At 43.0% G+C, this 26,687-nt stretch overlaps 1 protein-coding gene across 1 annotated transcript in view; it reads left to right on the top strand.

The window, feature by feature from the left end:
- Window positions 1-19,022: 19,022 nt before the first annotated feature.
- Spetex-2Fl1 (Spetex-2F protein like 1) overlaps window positions 19,023-26,687 on the top strand; it is a 28,273-nt gene continuing 20,608 nt past the window's right edge. Inside the window, exon 1 of the mRNA XM_063267999.1 lies at window positions 19,023-19,654. The gene's annotated coding sequence lies outside the window, so the exon portion shown is untranslated. The remainder of the gene's footprint in view (window positions 19,655-26,687) is intronic.

Below are 26,687 nucleotides of genomic sequence, written 5' to 3'. Positions count from 1 at the left end.
GGGCAGAAAATGCTGAACACCCAGGAATGCAGATAATCCTGAGACCACAGGAAAGAAAGCCACTTCTGACCAGCTCTGCCCACATCTCTGGCCCAATATTAATCTGCATGGTGCCTCTGGAAACAGGAATAGAAGAGCAGTCAGTGGCAGGAACCTGCTTGGTCCAGCCTGGACCCAGAACCTACCTGGGCCCTGAGCATATTTGAAGAAAACCATAGGCATACAATTCTCTGTTTCCTGACTGTGGCTTTTTTTGATTCGAAGCTCAAAATACCATTTTGTTGTTGTTGAATTTTAATTGGGTATTTTTCATTTTGAATTCAAATGTTATTCTTTCCTTGTTTTCCAGAAATAAGTCTGAATACCATCGCCCTCCACCTCTGCTATAAAAGTATTACCTTCACCAGCCATCCACTTTCCCAGCCTAGGCAGGACCAAGGGCTGTTCATTCCATTTGTGCCCAAGAAGACCATCCTCTGATACACATGCAGATGAGTCCATGGCACAGTCCCTGTATAGTGATTGGGTAGTGGTTTAGTCTCTGGGAACTCTGCTTGGCAGGCATGGGTGTTCTTATGGGGTTGCAAGTCCCTTCAGCTCTTTCAATCTTTCTGTAATTCCTCCAACTGAGGTCCAGTTCTCAGTTCAATGGCTTGCTGCTAGCATTCGCCACTGTATTTGACATGCTCTGGCTGTGCCTCTCAGGAGACATCTATATCCAATTCCTATCAGCCTGCACTTCTTAGCTTCATCCACCTTATCTAGTTTGAAGGCTGTATATGTATAGGCCACATGTGGGGTAGACTCTTGAATGGACATTCCTCTAGGCTCTGTTTTAAACTTTGCATCCCTATCACGTCAATAGGGATTCTTCTTCTCCTTTAAAGGAAGGAGTGAAGAATCAGCATTTTGGTCATCCTTCCTGAATTTCATTTGGTCTGTGAATCTTGGAGAATTTGAGCATTTGGCCTAATATCCACTTATCAGTGAGTGCATACCATGTGTGTGTTTCTGTCATTGGGTTAACTCACTCAGGATGATATGTTTTAGTTCGTTCTCTTTGCCTATGAATTTCATGAAGTCATTGTTTTTGATATCTCTGTAGTACTCCATTGTGTAGATGTACCACACTTTCTGTTTCCATTCCTCTGTTGAAGGGCATCTGGGATCTTTTCATTTTCTGACTATTATAAATAAGGCTGCTATGAACATGGTGGAGCATGTGCCCTGTTGTATGTTGGAGCATCTTTTGGGTATATGTGCAAGAGAGGTATAGCTGGGTCCTCAGCTAGTGCAATGTCTAATTTTCTGAGGAACCTCCAGACTGATATCCAGAATGGTTGTAGCAGTCTGCAATCTCACCGACAATGGAGGAGTGTTCCTATTTCTCACATCCCTGCAAGTATCTTCTGTGGCATGAGTGTTTTATCTTAGGCATTCAGACTGGTGTGAGGTGGAATCTCAGGGTTGTTTTGATTTACATTTCCCTTATAACTAAAGATGTTGAACATTTCTTTTGGTCCTTCTCAGTCACTCCATATTCCTCAGCTATGAATTCTTTGTTTAGCTCTGAACTGCAATTTTTAATAGGGTTATTAGTCTCCCTGCAGTCCAACTTCATGAGTTCTTGTATATTTTGGATATTAGCCCTATATCAGTTGTAGGATTAGTAAAGGTCTATTCCCAATCTGTTGGCTGCTGTTTTGTCCTAACCACAGTGTCCTTTGCCTTACAGAAGCTTTGTAGCTTTATGAGGTCCCATTTGTCTATTCTTGATCTTAGAGCATAAGCCATTCGTGTTTTGTTCAGGAAATTTTTTCCAGTGTCCATGTGTTCAAGATTCTTCCCCGCTTTTGCTTCTATTAGTTTGAGTGATCTGGTTTGATGTAGAGGTCCTTGATCCACCTGGACTTAAGCTTTACACAGGGCAATAAGAAGGGGTTGATTTGTACTCCTCCATATGTTGACCTCCATTTGAACCAGCACCCTTTGCTAAAAATGCTATCCTTTTTCCACTGGATGCTTTTGTCTCCTTTGTCAAAAATCAAGGGACCATAGGTGTGCCGGTTCATTTCTGGGTCTGCAGTTCTATTCCACTGGTCTATCTTCCTGTCTCTGTACCAATACCATACAGTTTTATCACTAATGCTCTGTAAACTGGTTGAGTTCAGGGATGGTGATTCCCAGGGATGTCCTTTTATTGTTGAGGATAGTTTTAGTTATCCTGCGTTACTTGTTATTCCAAATGAATTTGCAAATTGTTCTGTCTAACCCTATGAAGAATTGGAATCGAATTTTGATGGAGATTGCATTGCAACTGTAGGTCACTTTGGGAAAATGGCCATTTTTACTATCTTCATACTGCCAACCCACGAGCATGGGAGATCTTTCCATTTTCTGAGATCTTCTTCAATTTCTTTCTTCATATCATGAAGTTCTTGTCACACAGATCTTTCACTTGTTTGATAAAAGTCACACTGAGGTATTTTTATATGATTTGGGACTGTTATGAAAGGTGTCATTTCCCTAATTTCTTTCTCAGCCTGTTTATCTTTTGTGTAGAGGAAGGCTACTGATTTGTTTGAATTAATTCTATACCCAACCACTTTGCTGAAGTTGTTTATCAGGCTTACGAGTTCTCTGTTGTAACTTTTGGGGTGTCCCATGTATACTACCCTATCCTCTGCAACAGTGATATTTTGACTTCTTCCTTTCCAATCTGTATCCTTTTGACCTCCCTTTGTTGTCTGAGTTCTGGCTAATGCTGGGGACAACATACAATGGAGACATCTCAGTAGCCCGCAGTAGCTTTTTGTAAAAACTGGTTGTTTCCATTTCTCCAAACCTTAGCCCTGAACAACGGCTGTATAGATTCATTTGTGTGTGACTGCCTATCAGTTGGCCTTGGTGTGCACAATTATTGTATTATATCTGACTTTCCTACTTCTTTCTCCTTCTGCTCTGGTGAATTCTGTGAAACTAGATGTTCGTTGATGTTATGATTCTTAGACAATTGGAAATTGATGCATAGGGGCACAGCACAGCACAGCCCTAGTGGCCCTGGTGGATACTGTGTATTCTCATCTTGGAAAAAAATGTAATAACTGCAGAATTGTAGTTCTAGATTAGGGTTTTACTTGCAAAGACAGCTTGAAGAAAATAAGAGAAAATGAATTAGAGCCGACATTGGGACCCTAAGAAAGGAAAAAGTTATTGAAGTTAGGAAGTAAGTTTTACATAATATTATAGACTGGTTAAGGAAGTATAGAATATATAAAATAATATACTAGTAAACTAAGTCTAACTACTGGAACCCTTATGAGAGTCATTGTGTGCAAGGAACAGAACGCTAGTGGAATTAGTGTGCTAAGGGTTACCTTGATTCTTTCTGGCCACTGCCTGGCAGTTTTGCCTATGTCATTTATCATTAGAGTGTCACAGGAAAATGCAATTTGCTGACCTCAGAGCTTTGGACTCTGAAGTATAAAAGTAAAGAATTAAAGTTTAAATAATGATAAGTTTACAATTATTATTATATTGGCCACAGGCCTGGGTATAGGGGAAGCCTGAAACTTTGGGGAACAGTTGTAATTCTTAGGTCTTGGTGGGATGTAGTCATTCTTTGCATCTGATTTGGCAATGATTATAAATCTCTTTTTTCTACCCGCTTTTGGATTATTAATAAAGGACTGGGGCAAGAGAAAGGCTACAGAACATGTGAAGAGTAAATGAGAGAGAGCATGAGGGAGTGAATGAGAGAGTAAATGACAGAGCAAATGTAAGAACAAATGTGAGAGTGAATGAGAGAGCATGAGAAGAGCATGTGAAGAGTGAGTGGAGAGAGAATGTGATAATGAATGAGGGAGCTAATGAGGGAGCGAGTCTGAGAACAAATGTGAGAGCCAGGGAGAGAGCATGAGGAGAGCATGTGAGAATGAGTGAGGAGAGAATGTGAGGTGTGTGTGAAGACTGTGTTTGTGCGTGACAGGAGAGTGCATGTGCTGTGTGTGAGATATATGTGAGGTGTGTGTGAAGATTGTGTGTGTGCATGACAGGAGAGTGCATGTGGTATGTGTGAGATATGTATGAGGTGTTTACGAAGATTGTGTGTGTGCGTGACAGGAGAGTGCATGTGCTGTGTGTGAGATATGTATGAGGTGTGCATGAAGACTGTGTGTGAGTGACAGGAGAGTGCATGTGCTGTGTGTGTGAGATATGTGTGAGGTGTGTATGAAGATTGTGTGTGTGCATGACAGGAGAGTGCATGTGGTGTGTGTGAGATATGTACGAGGTGTGTATGAAGAGTGTGTGCGAGAATGAAAGGGTAATGAACAGACGTGTGCATGATTGTGGGAGTTTGAGAAAAGAAAACTGCAATAAAAAAATCGGAGTGCACAAAAGAATGCAGTGTGTGTGCAGCCTCAAGCTGAGAGAGAGAGAGAGAGAGAGAGAGAGAGAGAGAGAGAGAGAGAGAGAGAGAATGACTTTAAGACATGAAGTTGCCTATCAGTTTGTACCCAAAGAGGAGTCTGTGGATATGTATTATGTGCCTTCCAGATAACCCTGCTTCCAGGTGAGAACTCTGATCCTGTGACCCAGGGCCAGGAAAGTCTGAAAGAATGGCTGCAACCCTGAGGGCAGAGGATAAAACTTTTAGGTCTAGGACCTCCTAATTTATCTTTTCACCTGAAGACTTATTATTCAAATTTTCTTACTGGGATACAACTATGGTCCTGGTGAGCGTCTTGTCTCTTGGATGCTCAATCAGTTCTTTGTTGTCACAGACTGTTTGAGCTTACTCCAGTCACTGGGACTTATTCACACCTTCAATTTTCCTGAACTTTTCAGATTTCTAACATTTGTGGCAAACTGCGTGGCAAAAGCAATGAATGTTGAGCACTTCCCTGGGGTCCAGTGCATATGGAGCTACGGGTGTATGGATATGGTAAATCCCTAGGAGTTACTCTAAGAAAGTAGGACTGTGCTCTTAGGACCCCTGCGTGACCTCACTTCACTTTGCCAGCTTTGTGGGCTTCTACACTGCTGCTCTGAGAAGAACTGAAAACTAAGGGAATAGATGTGTAGCCTCCCATTACCTTTGTTATTGTTAGGATATTAGTAGGATAGGTTTGATTGAAATATACTCTCAAAAATATTAACAAAACCATTGCCTCTTGTGTACCATCTGGATGAAGGACCAAGTTCACAGACATTTCTTCACAAACTATGAAAGCCAGCAAATTGGAGCATGAAGAAAGCCAAGTCCAAGGCACTCAAAACCAGCATCCTCACCAATGCAACCAGAAAAGGCTTTGGTAAAAGAAGGGAGGCAGTGAGACAGTTGGCCCTCATACACTCAGAGAAGACTGTGCCAGGAGAATTGGGGAAGGATTGTGGGAGAGTAATTAGGTATCAGTAGTCAGTGAGCAGAACGTAAAGTGAAAAAGAAAAAATATATAAATAGAAATAAAATAAAGTTCTTTAACAAAATGGGATACAATGTATTGCTGAACTAACTCTACTGTGTTTACATTTGCACATGCTTTAACAGATAGAGTGACTAGATGTGATAAAGTAGGATGCCCTTGTCATTTACATATACTATGTACACAGCAAAGATAAATGAGGTGGAGAACATGCAGTTCAAAGATCCATTGTTCCCTCACATCTATGTGGCTCTGCTTCCCTTTATCAGGACTGTGGAGGTCTCTGCTCATCCAGGTCTCAGGGCTCAAGCAAAATGCAGTCCTCTATGATCTCTGGCCAAGTGCTCTTGTGTTCCCAAAATTACTCTGCCTCAGGCTGCAGAGGCACTGAAGGGCCAGCCTTCACCTTCAAGGTGCAACCACTCTTTCAGTCTTTCCAGGCTCTCTGTTACTCAACTGGAGGTTTCAACAGAGGCCTTTCATCTCAATAACAGAAGCTTACCTAACCCAAAACAATGGGAAGCCATCCTACACTCCTGATTGGCTGGTTACCTGAGACCAAACAACATAGCTCTCTTCTTTATGCCTGTTTTCCTGATTTGAAAGTAAATAATGTGATCATCTGTGGTGTTGGTGGTAAGAATAAAATTCTTAACATGAATAATAGGACCATGCAGAGCATGGGCTTCACATTCTAGGTACAGAGTGAATAGCTAGAGGGAATTACCAAAGAAAACAATAAGAATCCTAACAACAATTACAGAAATAATGAAATGAAATAAAACAAAAACAAAAGCAAAAACAAAAATACCTTGTGGGTGCTGGTATTAAAGGCATGTATTAATTCTGACCAGCTTTGTAGGAATTTCCAATAAAAAACAAACAAACAAACAAACAGCCTTATTACACTTGCAGCAAGTGCAGGAGAGAAAGCTGGGAGACATCATGTGCTGCTGCCCCCATGCTGTGATTCTGCAGCAACAACTTCCTTGGGAATAGGAACCTGTATGCAGTGGAATCCCTTGCTGGGCCTATCATCTCAAAAAGAGGGGCTTCCCTAATCCAAACCTTAGAATCCAGTTTACTTCAGGCCAGGAATGAAGTCAACCATCATTAGGGAAAGAGCAAGGGAAAAATTATACAGGAAAAAATATGTGCCTTAATCAGAAAAGATCCTCAACTTCTAAGGCCTCCACAATCTCCACCCCTCTCTTCTGAGCTTTGCATAGTGATGTTGTATAACTCCAGATGGTAGGAAAAGGCAGAGTTCTTCCCAGAAAAGTCATACATGATTTTCACCCTGACATATGTGAGTTGAGGTGGCATCGTATCATAGAGTCAGCATACCCGGGATAAGGACACAGAAGCCACAGATGACAATGCCAAATGGACTCCCTCCTGATCTTATGGACCCATTAAAATTGAGGTTTAGCCTAACCTTAGGCCATTCCACTCCGTGCCCATCCACCTGATTTCTATGTTTGCTCTGAGTAAAAGATCAGAGTGGAGCCCCAAATATCCTCATGATTGGACTTGGAAATTCAGGAAGAATGATATTGGAGAAGGGATGGCTATGTGGTTACAATGTGGTAACTAGTTTCTGACCAGGACCTCGTCCTTAGCCAATGGGGACTTTAAGGCGGGGCCTCCTGCTTGTTCCAGTGCAGGCTAAGACTTCAGTGTCAGGCCAGCTCCTGAGCCCCACACAGGGCTGCCTACATACTCTTGTGACTGCATTAGAGCCAGAGTGCTCTCCACCCTATCCTCTTCTCTCCTCTTTGTCACAGCCATGGTCACCAAGAGCACTTGTCAAACACATTTATACATCTATCTCTATCTCAAAGTCAGGTTCCCAGAGAATCAATCCCCATAGCTGACCATAAATTAGGATTCACTGTGTGTGTGTATATATATAGTATTTTAGAACACAGAATGGGGATTCTTGGTGAAAGCTTCATGGACATGTATTGTAGAACTAGAGTTTTAAAAAGGTTACTCATTGTCAGAGTCCGGATGTTCAGGGCCGGATATGCCTGAGGGAGAGACAGAGATAGGACTTGCCAAACCAGCTATCAGCCCCAAGGACATTGACCATCTATAGCCACCCCCTCCCCTTCCTTCACCCCCCTGAGTGAGATGAGCTACTCTACCTGCCTGCCGAGCTGCTAGAGAGCACATACTCCTTGCTGATGTAATTTCGTGCCGAAAGTACCTGTGCACCATTTGAATTGACCAATCATGTGTAACCGCACGAATGCCCCTAACCTCCCCTATATAAACCCCCGAGTTTGGAGGCTCGGGGTCGATTCCTCTCTCTCCTGTGTGAGATACGTGTCGACCCGGGATCCCGCTAAGACTTGGGGTCTCGTTTAATAAAGCTACCTCTTGCTGTTACAACAAGAATGGCTACTCGTGATTCCTGGGGGCACCCTAGCCCACGATCGGAGTGAGAGACGGGGCTCCCCGTTTTGGGGTATGATCTTTCATTTGGGGGCTCGTCCGGGATCTGAGCGTGACCCCCACCACCCCCCCGGAACCCCGAATGCCACTTGGAGGTACGTTAATGTGAGTGCTGGAAAGCGGCTGCTGTGTGTGAGTTTGTGTGAATTAAGTCTTGTAGTCTGTGTTTTTCAGTACCGGTTTAAGGTCTTGGTGCACTGTCTGGGCAGATGAAGGATTCCTGCCCTGTGCACGGGTGGAAGAAGGATTCCCACCCCGTAGAAAGCTAGCTTGAGGGTGCACTGTCTGGGCAGAAGGAGGATTCCTGCCCTGTGCACGGGTGGAAGAAGGATTCCCACCCTGTAGAAAGCTAGCTTGAGAGTGCACTGTCTGGGCAGAAGGAGGATTCCTGCCCTGTGCACGGGTGGAAGAAGGATTCCCACCCAGTAGAAAGCTAGCTTGAGAGTGCACTGTCTGGGCAGAAGGAGGATTCCTGCCCTGTGCACGGGTGGAAGAAGGTTCCCCACCCCGAATAGGCGCCTGTGAGTAGATGAAGGATTCCTACTCCGAATAGTCTTTTTTTTTTCTTTTTCCTTTGTAGAAAGTGCACAGGGGGACGCCCCAATCGCGCAGGTTCTGGGACGCATGAGACCGTTACACGAGCTGAATTTTGCAGGGAGGACCCGGCAACTGACAGTCAAAAAGATCTGACTGTGTTTAAAATCTTGGACTGACGACTGTGTTTGAAATCATGTTATGCTTTGTTCGTCCAAGAGTTTTACTTGGTCCCCTTAATGCTTAGTGAGTAAGAAACTTAATCTTATGGACCCTGCTCTAGTGGCGGTGTGTTGGTTGATAGCCAAAGTTAATTTTTAAAACAGTGTTTTCTCTGTGCTTGTGCTCGCAGCCAGCTGAGATAAGCTAGAGAAAGATTTAAATTTTGCTTGGGAGTAAGGAATCTTAAAGGCAGAGTTTCAGCCGTTTTGACACTTAGTGCGTAGCTGCCTAAAAGATCAGAAATGCTGTCAACAGGCTATCAAAAAAAAAAAAAGAGAGAGAGAGAGACAGGCTGTGTTAGAAATGCTACAGGAGGAACTATCTGAAAAGGCTGAGAGCGAGGTGGGAGAGGACTATAAGGAAAACAAGAACAAGAAAGGAATTTCTGACATTTGCTCATAGTAGGAGAGCGCTCATTTAGAGAAGTTCTTTAAGGGAGCCTGCCTTATCAGGCGGTGGCCAAGGTCAGGATTAATGTTTTCTTTTCCATGGGCCTTTAAACCCAGTGAGACAGTTTGGTAAAGGGCTGCTACTGAGGTCCTGATAGCCCCAGGTGAATTGGTTACGATTCTTTTGTCAGCCACCTGTCATCTAGCACCCAGGTTCTAACCATCTCTCCATCCTTTGGTTATACTCCTTGAGGGAAAAATCTAAGTCTAGAGAGATAGTCGATAGCAGATCTACTGCCTCTCTGCTCACCTTTCCGTTTCATAGACAAAGCTTGTGCTTATTTGTACAATGGCTTTTTGTCCAAGAAGGCCTCCTGGTTTAGCTGTGTGACTAAATGCTGTTTGCCCTCTTCATGCTTGTTAATAACTGTTACAGGTTTTCTTTACCACTGAGGAAAGACGGGATCCTACTAGAGGCCAGAAAAAATGTTCCAGACACGGATAGAAGGCCCTCACTTCTGCGTGCTCTCTTCAGACGCCTGAAGGTAGGGAGTGCTCCATGTCTGCCGCCAGGCTCCAAGGGTGGGTCTCTGAGGGGCTGGAAAATGCCCCACCAATCTGGCTAAGATAAGGAAAGGATATGAAGAGAAAGTTACAGAAACTTGAAGGGTTAAGCTAAGTCACTGAGAGAGTTATTATAAGTTGCAGAGAAAAATAGCTGTAGAAGAAGGTGCAGACAGAGAGATTGAAAAAAAGAAAGAAAGAAAGAGGATAAAAAGAGTAGGAAGCTAGGGAAGAAAAGAGACAAAAAGAAGAAGAAGTTAGAGAGCTAAAGAGAGATAAAAGATGAGAGAGGAACATATACTGGCCACAGTAGTTAGGGAACCTAGGAAGATAGTACCTGGCAATAGAAGAGAATTCCTGGCTAAAGATCAGTGTGCCTAATGCAAAGAAAAAGGACACTGTGGCAGGGACTGCCCAAGAAAGAACAAGAGGGGCCACTGGAGAGCTTCTTGGTCCTAGAGTGCTGGAGAGGGACCCAATGCTCTGTGCTCCTATGCCCCCCAGTGGGCCAATATCCAAAAACCTTGAGTGCAAGGGGCTACTGGCAACGAACAATACTTATGGACTGCCCGAAGAACAGTGGACCTTGGGGTGGGCCGGGTAACCCACCCACTAATTCATGGTCATCCCTGACTGCCCCTATCCCTACTCATGAGAAAATTGCTCTCCAAATTGGCTTGCGTGGGCTGAAATCGCTGGGTGAGGCCATGTGTATGCATATCTACAGACTGTGAATGTGGAGCTTAAGACCTGTCTCAGTGGACCAGTACCTGATGCTGGGAGGTGTGTGGCTTAGCGCTGTTCTGCTTGGAACACACCGTTCCTGCCAGCCGGGCACTGGCAATTATCACCCAATCCAGGACTTAAACTGTGATAGAGTGGCTGATGTTTTGCCTTTAAATAGAGTGTCCCAAAAGACGGGACCACTGGTCAGCTGCCATGGACTAGGTTCTCCAATGGTTGGGGACAATCTGGTCACCTTGCTGCCCAATCCAGACCTGGAGCCACCACAGCACGAGTGTCAAGCACTGACAGAAGCCCATGGGTGGAGGAAAGACCTCTGCAACTGGCTGATTGACCCCTGCTGAAAGCCGAGGACCTTGTCCACAAACGGGAACAGTTCTCTTCATGAATGAAGGTCAGAGACAAGTGGGTGCTGCCATGGTGGACAACACGATGTCATCTGGGATGGCTGAACTTCTACCCCCAGCACATCAGCACTTCAGATGCCTTTACCATCTCTTGGATGCCCTGGTGAAGCCAACAACTGCAAGAGATGGCCTCGATAGTCATCAAGAAGATACTGGAAGAAATCTTCCCCCAGTCTGGAGTACCCAAGGTAATCTGGTCAGACAACAGTCCTATTTTCGTTGCCAAGGTAAGCCAGGGTGTGGCCAAGTATTTAGAGGTCGATTGGAAATTACATTGTATCTACAGACCTCAAAGTTCAGGACAGGTAGAGTAAATAAATACAACTCTAAAAGAGACCCTGACCAAATTAAATTAACCATGGAGACTGGCACAGCCTGGGTGACACTCCTTCCCTCTTGCTCTCTTCAGAGCAAGAAATACCCCTTCCAGATTCAGCCTTACCCCCTTTGAGATCTTATATGAGGCCTCAGCCCCCCTGACTGTATTAGATGATGTTACTGAACCAACACGTCATAGTGCCATAGTAATAATGATTTGTGTGCCAGGCTAAAAGACCTACAGGCGATACAGAAAGAAATCTGCTCACAGCTGACAGCAGCCTATGCCCCGGAGACCCCTGAGACATCCCATCAGTTCCAGGTCGGAGACTGCAGCTACACTGAGCCCAGACACTTGAGCCTCGCTGGAAAGGACCATACCTGGTGCTGCTGACCACCCTGACAGCTGTCAATTCTCAGCCCTCACCAGTCGTGTACTAGCTGTTGGGGCTGAGAGCTGGGACCTAGAGGGAAATTCAGTCATGTTTGTCCCGGGTTCTATCAAGATAGGTGTGGGATAGGCTTGATTTCCATTACAAATGATGTAATACTGCATATGTTAGTACTCTTAATACTTCTTGGGACCGTGCCTCAGGGATCACAGTCTGTATAAGCTTAGAAGTTCTAAAAGCTAGTCATGACCTTGGTGTATAGGCTTAGATAGTGTCCAGATTAGAATCCTCATGTTAAGACAACAATACCAAGCTGTTATGCTAGATGAAGCTGAGTTCTCCATGAAGTTCTAAGATTAGAACTATTAACAAAAAAGGAGAAGGGAATGTAGAACTAGAGTTTTAAAAAGGTTACTCATTGTCAGAGTCCGGATGTGCAGGGCCGGATGTGCCTGAGGGAGAGACAGAGATAGGACTTGCCGGACCAGCTACCAGCCCCAAGGACATTGACCATCAGTAGCCACCCCCTCCCCTTCCTTCACCCCCCTGAGTGAGATGAGCCACCCTACCTGCCTGCCGAGCTGCTAGAGAGCACATACTCCTTGCTGATGTAATTTCGTGCCGAAAGTAACTGTGCACCATTTGAAGTGACCAATCATGTGTAACCCTGCGAATGCCCCTAACCTCCCCTATATAAACCCCCCAGATTGGAGGCTCGGGGTCGATTCCTCTCTCTCCTGTGTGAGACACGGATCGACCCGGGATCCCGCTAAGACCCGGGATCCCCTTAATAAAAGCTACCTCTTGCAGTTACATCAAGAATGGCTACTCGTGATTCCTGGGGGCACCCCAGCCCACGATCAGAGCGAGAGATGGGGCTCCCCGTTTTGGGGTACACTCTTTCAGTATCTTTGCTAGATGTCTTTGCACTGGAATCTTTCCACATGACTTAGATATCCTTTCCATGGGGTCATTACCCGTCACCTTGCCATTTCAATTTTGTGTTTCTTTTGGATGCTAACGCTGTTTGACATAAGATCCAAGGCTGAACTTCCATACTGGGCTATGGTTTCAGACTTGATTTACAGCCATGTGGCCCTCGGGTTGCTTCCTTTTGATCCTAGAGTTTGATTAATCTTTCCAGCAAGGCTTCCAGTACTTGATAGGATTGTGCTACATGGTGTCAGAGCAGAGTTATACAGAATTCATATGCTGGCCTTCCTCTGACAGTGCTTACCCTTGACAAGTCCTCAAACAGGGCAGCGCTTGCAGAAAAAAAAACCCTGCAGGCAATAAATCATATATCTGGGTCTACCCCTGGCTCCTTGAGAAATGGAAGAGGAATATGGTCTTGGCTTACTGGAAGTCTTATCCCAAGACTAGGGAAGGGGACTCCAGAGAGCACTAAGCCTTCTCCTCATCCATCATAGTCTGTATAGCCTGTGGCTTTCATTTGGTCGGTGGGGTGACCTTAAAATGTTCTAGGTATTTCTGCCATGTTATGTCTCTATACCTACACATGACCTCAGGTGTACAGTCACATGGAAATATACAAAGCCTTGCATATGAATTGTAAAATTCAATGTGTGTTATATTTAAAATACCACAATAATTGAGTGGCCATTGCTACAGTAAATATTATAAGGGGGTTTCTACCAGACCGTAGATCATTTTGTTCCCAAATAAAAGACACAAAACTTTTAGATTTATAATAAGCTTTAAAGTACTAGAACTGGGCAGACATCAACCTTCTGTGCTATTTTTTCTGCTTCCCTGTCAGTAACACTGAGGTATTGCTTGCCACGCTCTGCCTGGGCCACGCCTGTTCTAACAAAGTGGCCCTCATGGCAATACACTCATGATCCAACTACCCTATGGGGTGGTGTCTCCTTCCTTCTCCTCCATGTCCTTTCCCTCTCCTCGTGGACCCTGCCTGAGCCCCCAAGCCAAGGACAACTTTGCTCTGTCCCCTCTCTTCTTCCAAGCCCATGTTGTAGGGATTTTATTAACCAATCAGGGATAACTTAGGAGGCAAAAAAAAATCTGGTATACATGAGGGTCTCCTTGTTTGAAGCAACCAGACCTTAGGGTACAGAATTTAGCATTTGAATATACAGCACCACAGGCCACCCCATTATAGGCCGATCTACTTTGTAGTTGGACTCAAAGCTTGGCTCTCACACTCTTTAGATGTTCAACTGTGGAGAAGTTATTTTACCTTGTGTGACTCAATTCCCTTATCTGCACAGTGAGGATGATAATGAGTGTTTAATTCACAGAGTTGTCTTGGGGACTGATGAGTTAATATATCTAGTATTTAAACATTAAATACCATCTACTTTGCATAATTAATAAAAGTCTGTGAAAAGGGCAGAGTAATAAAGCCAGAAGAACATTTGATTTGGAAATGGGGCCATATAACTACCTCTAGTAACAAACTGAGAATCAGGGAATGATGGAAGACTAAGGCCAGAGAATTGGGAAATCAAGGCCAGCCTGGGCTGCCTAATAAGATCCTATCTCAAAATATCAAGCCAAGTCATGTTCGTAGGAATAATAAATCAAGAAATAGCCATTGTAAAGAATTTACAAAAAGCAAAGCAGTGGAGCAGAGTGGATGCTGTGTGTCAAATCCCTCTGCTGTCCATCTCTGGGATCAAGTATGCATCAGATCAGTGACAGGAATGGGGTGCTGAGAGCCTGGAGCAAAGGGATGCTGGCTGCATGGCCACATTTGAACAGCGCTAAAGCAGGACTAAATGCTAAGAAAAAAAAGCGATATGCAAACCATGTAAATTTTAATGTCCTCCAGAAAGACAACACCACAATAATTTTACTGTTTCTCAAGCTGCTTCTGTCACCAAACTTCTAATATTGGTAAGGATGTGGAAAACTCTTGTGATGCAAACCAGTTGCCAATAAGAAGAGCAACCACTGTCCTGACCAAGGTGACCTGGATGCTGTCAAATAGGCCGAGGCAGCCTGGACAGCCGTCAGAGTATGTTTAACACACAGATATCTGTCATTTCAAAACGGGGAAAATGTAGCCTGACTTTTCCCCCCTTTAAGCAAAACCAAGAATACTAAAGCATTGAGGATTACAAATAAAAATATGCCAAGAAACTTCATAGAATATACACTTCTCTTGTGTGTGCTCCTCAGAGTGTGTGATTTGTATGTGTTTTGTGTGTGTTTTATGTGTATGTGTGAGTATGTGTGTATGTGTGTGTACTTGTGTGTGTGAGTGTCTGTGTGTCTCTGTGTGAAATGTGTGTGAGTGTGTATGCATGTGTGAGTGTGTGTGTATGCGTGTGAGTGTGTGTTTTGGGTGTGTGTGCATGTGTGAGTGTGTGTATGAGTGTGTGTGTATCTGTGTCTGTGTCTGTGTCTGTGTGCACTAATGCTTCAATTATCTGCTATGGTGAATACTGTCCCCAACTCAATTATGAAGGTTAGTATTAAGCTGTGAGTAGTATGTGGAGAGTGGTCACGAAGAATATTTAGGAGTCCTCTTCTGTTAAGTTGTCTGAGACTTCCAAATGCTGCATAATGTGAGTGGGCCTCACATCTCAGCACACTAACTCTATTAAGTAAATTCCCGTGTGTTTTTCTTAAACAATTTTTATGAAAACCTTAATAATTTTTTCTCCCATTCATTTTGGGGGGGGGGCGCAAGGGTCTTTGTTTGGTTTTTGTTTTCTTTTTGTTTTTTTTTGGTTTTCTTTTTGTTTGTTTGTTTGTTTTTTGCTTATTTTAGGTCCAGAGGATTTTCTGTAGCCTTGGAGGAAGTCCTAGACTTAGGACACTGGATCTGTACAGTTAAGGGAATTAACCAGTTCACTGAGCACATTTTTTGTTTGTTGGTTTCTGTTTTTCTTTTGAGATCTCACTGTGGGAGCAGAGGAAGTCCTGAGGAACTGAAGCCCTAAGTCGATATGTACTGTAAACATGATATGACCATGCCTTGGACCCAAAGCCATTTATCCATGGGGAAAAGGCAAAGGCCCCCATGTCCCTTGAGGCTCAGAGACATGACAATGCCTTCTCAGGATGGTGTTGATAGTGTGTGCAGAAAAAGTCTACTCTACCTTTCTCCCTGGCCCCATCTGGATATTTACAGCCTGAAGACTGCTCCCTGCAGAGACTGCTCCTACTGAGATTAGCTAAATCTGCCCCTTGTCAGTTGCATATGCATAGTCCTCCCCTCCTTGTTTATCTGCATGTAATGCCCACCTCCTTGCTGCCCTGTGCAACAGCCCTGCTTCCTGGCCAACTCTATATAATAAACATGCTGAGCTTCTGGGATGCTGCATTTTCTCCAGCTCACGGACCCAGCCTTCCCCATGTATGTGTGTCCAATGTCATTCTTCATTTCCTCCTCACCCCTGGTCAGACCCAAGTCCCTGGAGCCACGCAAAGGACTTGGCAATCTCAGTCTGCTCCACTTCGAAGGAAGTGCTTTCTACACTGAAATCTAAAGCACACAGTGGGTTCAGCTCCCTCTCAAATGTCTTTGGTGAGGGTTGGAGTGGGTGTGAGACCAGTTGCATTATGACTATTGCAGAAGAGTAAAGGATTCACAGTTTGCTTTTGGTGAAGGTGAGCTCCCCAAGAGGCTATCATTGCCAATGTTTTCCCAAGTCACTTCTAGGAGGTCAACTGACTCCTAGGTGAGTCTTTGGTTACACTGCTTCAGTTTTCTGTGGCTACACTGTCCAAATGGCACCCACTGGTCACACATGGCTATTTGAGATGAACTAAACTTAGAACTAAAATCTGCCCCTTTAGTCACAGCAGGCAAACCAGGAGGCAAACAGCCAGCCAGAATCCATAGACAGAAACACCGCAGATATAGAATATTTCTATCATCTAGAAATTTTTCCTGGGCAGCAGTGGTCTAGGTTCTTGGTGTCTGGTTTTTCCTTCAGGGAGAATTATTTGCTGTACTAATATCAAAAGGTTTATTTTTAAAGCAACTTTACCAAAATGACTTACTCACCCCCAAATTAATCCAGTTTAAGTCTACAATGTAATGGTTCCCCATAAATCTATCTGAGTTCGATGGTAGACCACGGAACAAAAGAAAGACAGTTTATGCAGTTATGTAAAATGGTATGCATCAATATTGACCACTGCAAAATTATACTGTACTACTTTTGATTTCTTCAAAATTCAGGCCTTTTATTGATAGTTTTACAAAAATACATTATCCTAGAGTTGAGAAAATATTATACAATATTTCATCTGGGCTTTTTATTTCATTGAGACTTTAATATTTTTGCATCTTTTGCTAGTATTGTTAGATTCTTTATAAGAGTTTTATTTTGTGGATTTTTTTGCCGATCTGGTCACTATTTGATGCCATTTCAATGTTCTCAGGATTTTGATGACAATAATACCACAATGATAAAGTGATACTCATTTTCTTGAGCCATTTACATATGTATATACACACATGTGGGAAGTTATATATACATATTTCTATGCTATACTGTGTAGAATACAATTCTATTATACGTCAACATATACAGTTTGCTCAATATGATTTCTGTGAATGTTATCAGTCATGGGGAAATAATAAGAGCCTGAATAAACATGGACAATATTTGCAGAATGCACATAAAATTGAAAATGGTATATAAGCAAAAGTGTGAAGTATATCACTTAGAGCTTTCATATCAAATGCACTTTAAAATTTTTAATAGATTAAAAAATTTAAATCATCTTTACCCAGTTTCATGTTTTTTTTTCACAATGTATCTCCTGGATGATTTGAATTATATATGCTGCTCAAGATCCTTTTAACAACAGTAACCTAATGCCTTACATGTGTTTCTGATATTTCTATTCACTTGATCACTGTTCAAAAATTGTACCAAGTTGATAACTGTAATTTTTTATGACTTTAAGAATGTAAATTTCATGTGTATGTATACACTTTTGATCCTAACTCTTTGGAGGCATAGGCAGGTGCATCTCTTTTTTGAGTCAACCTGGTCTACATAGAAAAACCCTATCTTAAAAAAATCAATCAATAAATAAGCAAATAAAAAAAGAATTTAAAACACTTGAAATTAATATGAACACAACCACATCTTTAATAACAATTGATTTTTTTATTGCAGATAATTCATATAATCCATTCACAAAATGTTATATAGTGTCATATGGGAAATCAATTTCATCGTAAAACAAACCTGCTTTTCTCTTTTAATTGGTTGCACTTAGTTAACATTTTCATGTACATATATAGTTTATTGTGATTATTCTCTCCCCCCACATCGTCTCATTCCCACCCCTATGACTTAAACTTATACAGTCTTCTAAATTTAGGCTTTCCAAATGTAGGATTTCTCTTTTATTTTTTATACATTCCTTTACTTTTCCATCTACAGTTTATGATATCTTAATAAGAAACCCATTCTGTCATTAGCATTATCTCAGTGCTTGGTAGGAGACATTCACATTCTTCAGTAGCTTGTCATCAGTGCAGGAAATGACATCGAGGTCTCTCTCTCTCTCTCTCTCTCTCTCTCTCTCTCTGTCTCTGTCACCCTCTCCGTCTTTCTCTGTTTTTCTGTCTCTCTGTCTCTGTCTCCCTCTCTGTCTCTTCTGTCTCTCTGTCTCTTCTGTCTCTCTGTCTCTCTGTCTCTCTGTCTCTCTCTCCATCCCCTCCCCAATTGTTCTGTTTTCTAGTACAAGGTCTCACACTTTAGTCTAGCCTTGAACTCAAGACAATCCACCTACCTCAGCCTTGTGAGTTTTGGGATTCCAGGTATACACCATCTTGCCCAGTGAATTTTGTGACTCTCGTACATCCCTTTACAATTTCTGAATTATTTTTAATATTGCTGTGACCCTTTTCTAGCTTCTAGATGTAGATACATTAACTGATTAGAAGGTTTAATTTTTAAAGATTTATTTATTTATGTAAATGAGCACTCTGTCTGCGAGTGTGCCTGCATCTCAGAAGAGAGCTTCAGACAGAAGAGGGCATTGGATCCCACTACAGATAGTTGTGGGTCACCATGTGGTTGCTGGGAATTGTACTTGGGAGCAATGGAGAAGCAGTGCTCTTAATCACCAAGCCATCTCTCCAGCCTGATAAAAAAGATTTTAAATTTCATTCTTTTCGTGTTTGTTTGCAATCTTTCTTCTTGACAACACTGTGATGGAATGTCCAAATGGTGATTAGTGGCGGTTGGTAGAAGGAGCCATATGTGTGATGCTGCCATATGTGTGAGGGGCTGGAAACAAGGTGCAGACCCAAGACCATGGCCCTGAGCACTGAGGCTCGCCTGCTGGACTTGGGCTCTCAGCCCCATCAGGATGCCTTCAGGTGAGGACAGCAGGTGGTGGCTTGCGCCCTGCTGAGCCAGCCTAGGAGAGTGGCAACCACAATCACCATGCCCAAGTCTCCAGCCTGGGGCAGCTGGAAGCTCCTGAGGCTTTGGCCACAGTTAGGTCACGCTGGGCCTGGGGGCCACAGAAGCCGCCCTACGCCTCCCCAGAGCCCTGAGAGGGGACTGACCCACCTGGACTGAGCCAGGAGCTCCTCACCACGCGCTTCCCAGTGTTGCGCCTCACCAGGTTGCCTGCACCTTGGAGTGGGCACCCGTGTCCTTCCCACCCCGCCGTTCGACCGCGCCCGAGCCAGGCCTCAGGGCACGCGGATCTCGTGGGTGAGCGCGGGGCCTGAGGGGACGGGGCGCCCGCGTTATATTTGGCACCCGCAGCAGCGCGTGTGCCTGGGCGAGTTTTCCATCAGCAGGTGCCTGCAGTCAGGGCGCCGCCGCCCAAGCTGACTCCTCTCTCTCCCTCTCCAACCCCGGCAGGGCCCAGAGGTGATTCTGCCTGCACGATGTCCTCCTTCCTGGAAGCGAGCTCTTCGCAGGCGCCACGTCGCGAACAAAAAGAGAAAGACAAAAAGAAAAGAAAAAGCAGAAGAAGCAGCCAGGGAAGCGGGCCTTAAAGGCGTTGGGGGTCAGCTCGGCCTAGGGCAGGCGCGCTATGATAGCGGCGGGGTTTCAAACAGAGACTGCAGCCTTCAGTGTCCAGGGACGAAGCCCAGGCCAGCCCTGCCAGGGGACCTGGAGGCGTGGTGCTCGCGCGGACCCCTAGCCCGACCTCCGGTCTGGTCCCCAGGGACAGCAAGCAGCAAGCAGGGCGGGCTGCACCGCCAGAGCAGCAGAATCAAGGTAGGTAGGAGACCCGCGTCCCTACTTCCCTGGTTCTGGCTCCGCCCCCCCCCCCTGGTCCCCCTGTCCTGGGAAAGCAGTGGCAGAAGGAGGCAATGCAAAGTGAGTCCATTGGGTAGGGGAAGGGAGGGTTCAGGGATGTATGGAGAGCTGAAGCAGGGATTGGAAAGCCTATGGCATTGAGAAAGAATGGAGAGGTAATCTGGAGTGTGCTGTTAATGGACGGGGATCGTGGGAAAATATTTTCTTAAAACCTCAGGCAATGAATGTATTATTTAATAGATTTCTTCTGATCTACTTTGTAATTGGTTGCCCCTTGCAAGAAATTGTATTTGGAGGATGTAAAATACACTCCTTCAATTACTGGGGGAAAGGGAACATAAACAGAGATTTCCTCTTTTTTAGCCTCCAAAGCTCTGAGAGATTACAGTTCTGCATAATTTAATTCTTTCCTGCCTGCTATGAGCAGGCCTCCAGATCTGCAAGTTCCTTTGGAATGGTTTTGCTTGTTTTTATTTATTTTCCATGGTGCTGATTAAAAAGCCACGAATTGTTTGGTGAATTTTAAATTTCAAGAGGTGACATCCAGAGTTTATGGTGGTTTCCTTCAAACATTGCAGTGTAGTTGCAGCATAAAAAAATACTTCTTGTGACAAGAAGTGGAAAAAGAAAGTTGATGAGCTAAGAAAAGTAGAGCCTTGAGCCAGATCAACCATTTGGCTTCCTCAAATATGGAGCAAGCATGGAATGTGGCTTTTTCAGAATTGATGGGGTTTTTAGGATTGGGCAGTGAATACTGTCTGGTGCTAACCCATCCCTTTTGTGGCTGACAACCCTTAGGAGACAGGTCAGAATGTGCCAACAGCACAGAGTTAGCACTGGTGGTATTTGAACTCAGAAGTGCTCAGGAACTATGAAAGTTTCTCTGTTATCAGCCTGGAGCCATCTAGTGAAATAGACCACTGTGATGCTGTGTAAGAGGCTGTTGTGAGGGCTGGAGAGATGGCTTAGTGGGTAAGAGCATCAAGTGTTCTTTCAGAGGTCTTGAGTTCAAATGCCAGCAACCACGTGGTGGCTCACAACCATCTGTAAGGAGTACTGATGCCCTCTTCTGGTGTGTCTGAAGACAGCTGCATTGTCTCACATATAAATAAATAAATCTTACAAAAGATTGTCATCTACTGCAGTTTCTATGTGGACAGGGCACAGTTGAAGGGCTTAAAGATCAAGTACATTGCCTGTCTTTAAAGATCAAGTGTATCACCTAACTTTCAAACCAAGAAATGTAGTGTCTTTTTTGCTGCTTGTGTAGCTTTTAGTGATGTATCTTTTCTCCTAGTACGTTCTTTGTGTCCATAATAGTTGTTTTCAAGTATATATGATTATCGCTCCTATTTGCAGAGCTATTCAATATTTTCATTGGTTAAATATTTGTGGTGAATTTACATTGTGATATCAGTAAAATGCTATGTGAAAATTTTAGAGAATATACCGGTTTGGGTAATTTTAATAATCTTTGCCCACAAGTGGTGGCCTGTTTTCACATTGAAAAGACTGGAATTCATTACCATCCATAGCAGGATTGATAGGGAAGCACAATGGACAGCGACAGTGTTGTTCCCTTTGACAGTTGTGGGAGCCAAGAAAGAAGTGTGAGTTGCCTGTTTGTGTCTTACAAAACTGAGACTGAGTATCATTACTGTAGAAGCCCATGGAAAAAATGATGAGCTTTTCAGAAATCACCAGTTAAAGAAATGGTGGTATTGGTGGGGGAGGGCCCAGGAGCTGCAGGACCTCTGCGCCTGAGACACTGCTGGAACCTGAAGGGACAGACCGGATAAACAGTTCTCTGCACCCAAATCCCGTGGGAGGGAGACCTAAACGTTCAGAGAGGCAGAAACGCCTGGGAAAGCAGAAGAGACTGCACTCTGCACACATCTCTGACGCCAGAAGAAAACACCAAACGCCATCTGGAACCCTGGTGCACAGAGGCTCCCGGAAAGGGTGGCACAGATCTTCCTGGTTGCTGTCCCCGCGTAGAGCTTGTAGGCAGCACCCCATGAGCAAACTTGAGCCTTGGGACCACAGGTAAGACCAACCTTTCTGCTGCAAGTGACCTGCCTGGTGAACACCAGACATAGGCCCACAGGAACAGCTGAAGACCTGTAGATGGGGAAAACTACACGCCCGAAAGCAGAACACTCTGTCCCCATAACTGGCTGAAAGAAAACAGGAAAATAGGTCTACAGCACTCCTGCCACACAGGCTTATAGGAGAGTCTAGCCACTGTCAGAAATAGCAGAACAAAGTAACACTAGAGATAATCTCATGGCGAGAGGCAAGCGCAGGAACCTAAGCAACAGAAAGCAAGACTACATGGCATCATCGGAGCCCAATTCTCACACCAAAGCAAACACGGAATATCCAAACACACCAGAAAAGCAAGATCTAGTTTTTTTTTTTTTTTTTTTTTTTTTTTGGTTCTTTTTTTTGGAGCTGGGGACCGAACCCAGGGCCTTGCGCTTCCTAGGCAAGCGCTCTACCACTGAGCTAAATCCCCAGCCCCAAGATCTAGTTTCAAAATCATATTTGATCATGATGCTGGAGGACTTCAAGAAAGACGTGAAGAACTAACTCCCTTAGAGAACAAGTAGAAGCCCATAGAGAGGAGTCACAAAAATCCCTGAAAGAATTCCAGGAAATCATAAATACACAAGTAGAAGGCCATAGAGAGGAGTCACAAAAATCCCTGAAAGAATTCCAGGAAAACACAATCAAACAGTTGAAGGAATTAAAAATGGAAATAGAAGCAATCAAGAAAGAACACATGGAAACAACCCTGGATATAGAAAACCAAAAGAAGAGACAAGGAGCTGTAGATACGAGCTTCACCAACAGAATACAAGAGATGGAAGAGAGAATATCAGGAGCAGAAGATTCCATAGAAATCATTGACGCAACTGTCAAAGATAATGTAAAGCGGAAAAAGCTACTGGTCCAAAACATACAGTAAACCCAGGACTCAATGAGAAGATCAAACCTAAGGATAATAGGTATAGAAGAGAGTGAAGACTCCCAGCTCAAAGGACCAGTAAATATTTTCAACAAAATCATAGAAGAAAACTTCCCTAACCTAAAAAAAGAGATACCCATAGGCATACAAGAAGCCTACAGAACTCCAAATAGTTTGGACCAGAAAAGAAACACCTCCCGTCACATAATAGTCAAAACACCAAACGCACAAAATAAAGAAAGAATATTAAAAGCAGTAAGGGAAAAAGGTCAAGTAACATATAAAGGCAGACCTATCAGAATCACACCAGACTTTTCGCCAGAAACTATGAAAGCCAGAAGATCCTGGACAGATGTCATACAGACCCTAAGAGAACACAAATGCCAGCCCAGGTTACTGTATCCTGCAAAACTCTCAATTAACATAGATGGAGAAACCAAGATATTCCATGACAAAACCAAATTTACACAATATCTTTCTACAAATCCAGCACTACAAAGGATAATAAATGGTAAAGCCCAACATAAGGAGGCAGGCTATATCCTACAAGAAGCAAGAGACTAATTGTCTTGGCAACAAAACAAAGAGAAGAAAAGCACACAAACATAACCTCACATCCAAATATGAATATAACAGGAAGCAATAATCACTATTCCTTAATATCTCTCAATATCAATGGCCTCAACTCCCCAATAAAAAGACATAGATTAACAAACTGGATATGCAATGAGGACCCTGCATTCTGCTGCCTACAGGAAACACACCTCAGAGACAAAGACAGACACTACCTCAGAGTGAAAGGCTGGAAAACAACTTTCCAAGCAAATGGTCAGAAGAAGCAAGCTGGAGTCGACATTCTAATATCAAATAAAATTAATTTTCAACTAAAATTCATCAAAAAAGGTAAGGAAGGACACTTCATATTCATCAAAGGAAAAATCCACCAAGATGAACTCTCAATCCTAAATTTCTATGCCCCAAATACAAGGGCACCTACATACGTAAAAGAAACCTTACTAAAGCTCAAAACACACATTGCACCTCACACAATAATAGTAGGAGACTTCAAGACCCCACTCTCACCAATGGACAGATCATGGAAACAGAAATTAAACAGAGACGTAGACAGACTAAGAGAAGTCATGAGCCAAATGGACTTAACAGATATTTATAGAATATTCTATCCTAAAGCAAAAGGATATACCTTCTTCTCAGCTCCTCATGGTACTTTCTCCAAAATTGACGATATAATTGGTCAAAAAACAGGCCTCAACAGGTACAGAAAGACAGAAATAATCCCATGCCTGCTATCGGACCACCACGGCATAAAATTGGTCTTCAATAACAATAAGGGAAGAATGCCCACATATACGTGGAAATTGAACAATGCTCTACTCAATGATAACCTGGTCAAGGAAGAAATAAAGAAAGAAATTAAAGACTTTTTAGAATTTAATGAAAATGAAGGTACGACATACTCAAACTTATGGGACACAATGAAAGCTGTGCTAAGAGGAAAACTCATAGCGCTGAGTGCCTGCAGAAAGAAACAGGAGAGAGCATATGTCAGCAGCTTGACAGCACACCTAAAAGCTCTAGAACAAAAAGAAGCAAATAAACCCAGGAGTAGTAGAAGGCAGGAAATAATCAAACTCAGAGCTGAAATCAACCAAGTAGAAACAAAAAGGACCATAGAAAGAATCAACAGAACCAAAAGTTGGTTCTTTGAGAAAATTAACAAGATAGATAATCCCTTAGACAGACTAATGAGAGGACACAGAGAGTGTGTCCAAATTAACAAAATCAGAAATGAAAAGGGAGACAAAACTACAGATTCAGAGGAAATTCAAAAAATCATCAGATCTTACTATAAAAGCCTATATTCAACAAAACTTGAAAATCTGCAGGAAATGGACAATTTCCTAGACAGATATCAGGTACCAAAGTTAAATCAGGAATAGATAAACCAGTTAAACAACCCCATAACTCCTAAGGAAATAGAAGCAGTCATTAAAGGTCTCCCAACCAAAAAGAGCACAGGTCCAGACAGGTTTAGTGCAGAATTCTATCAGACCTTCATAGAAGACCTCATACCAATATTATCCAAACTATTCCACAAAATTGAAACAGATGGAGCACTACCAAATTCCTTCTATGAAGCCACAATTACTCTTATACCTAAACCACACAAAGACCCAACAAAGAAAGAGAACTTCAGACCAATTTCCCTTATGAATATCGACGCAAAAATACTCAATAAAATTCTGGCAAACCGAATCCAAGAGCACATCAAAACAATCATCCACCATGATCAAGTAGGCTTCATCCCAGGCATGCAGGGATGGTTTAATATATGGAAAACAATCAACATGATCCATTATATAAACAAACTGAAAGATCAAAACCATATGATCATTTCATTAGATGCTGAGAAAGCATTTGACAAAATTCAACACCCTTTCATGATAAAAGTCCTGGAAAGAATAGGAATTCAAGGCCCATACCTAAACATAGTAAAAGCCATATACAGCAAACCAGTTGCTAACATTAAACTAAATGGAGAGAAACTTGATGCAATCCCACTAAAATCAGAGACTAGACAAGGTTGCCCACTCTCTCCCTACTTATTCAATATAGTTCTTGAAGTTCTAGCCAGATCAACCAGACAACAAAAGGAGGTCAAGTGTATAGAGATCGTAAAAGAAGAAGTCAAAATATCACTATTTGCAGATGATATGATAGTATATTTAAGTGATCGCAAAAGTTCCAACAGAGAACTACTAAAGCTGATAGACAACTTCAGCAAAGTGGCTGGGTATAAAATTAACTCAAATAAATCAGTAGCCTTCCGCTACACAAAAGAGAAACAAGCCGAGAAAGAAATTAGGGAAAGGACACCCTTCATAATAGACCCAAATAATATAAAGTACCTCGGTGTGACTTTAACCAAGCAAGTAAAAGATTTGTACAATAAGAACTTCAAGACTCTGAAGAATGAAATTGAAGAAGACCTCAGAAGATGGAAAGATCTCCCAAGCTCATGGATTGGCAGGATTAATATAGTAAAAATGGCCATTTTACCAAAAGCGATCTACAGATTCAATGCAATCCCCATCAAAATACCAATCCAATTCTTCAAAGCGTAAGACAGAACAATTTGCAAATTCATCTGGAATAACAAAAAACCCAGGATAGCTAAAACTATCCTCAACAATAAAAGGACTTCAGGGGGAATCACTATCCCTGAACTCAAGCAGTATTACAGAGCAATAGTGATAAAAACTGCATGGTATTGGTACAGAGACAGACAGATAGACCAATGGAACAGAATTGAAGACCCAGAAATGAACCCACACACCCATGGGCACTTGATTTTTGACAAAGGAGCCAAAACCATCCAATGGAAAAAAGATAGCATTTTCAGCAAATGGTGCTGGGTCAACTGGAGGTCAACATGTAGAAGAATGCAGATTGATCCATGTTTATCACCCTGTACAAAGCTTAAGTCCAAGTGGATCAAGGACCTCCACATCAAACCAGACACACTCAAACTAATAGAAGAAAAACTAGGGCAGAATCTGGAACACATGGGCACGGGATAAATTTCCTGAACAAAACACCAATGGCTTATGCTCTAAGATCAAGAATCGACAAATGGGATCTCATAAAACTGCAAAGCTTATATAAGGCAAAGGACACTGTGGTTCGGACAAAATGGCAACCAACAGATTCGGAAAAGATCTTTACCAATCCTACAACAGATAGAGGCCTTATATCCAAACTATACAAAGAACTCAAGAAGTTAGACCGCAGGGAGACAAATAACCCTATTAAAAAATGGGGTTCAGAGCTAAACAAAGAATTCACAGCTGAGGGATGCCGAATGGCTGAGAAACACCTAAAGAAATGTTCAACATCTTTAGTCATAAGGGAAATGCAAATCAAAACAACCCTGAGATTTCACCTCACACCAGTGAGAATGGCTAAGATCAAAAACTCAGGTGACAGCAGATGCTGGCG

The sequence above is a fragment of the Rattus norvegicus genome, chromosome 9 (assembly GCF_036323735.1).
Source record: "Rattus norvegicus strain BN/NHsdMcwi chromosome 9, GRCr8, whole genome shotgun sequence".
NCBI lineage: Eukaryota > Metazoa > Chordata > Mammalia > Rodentia > Muridae > Rattus > Rattus norvegicus.
The sequence above is the reverse complement of the archived record's forward strand: the minus strand, read 5'-3'. Positions and strand labels throughout refer to the sequence as shown.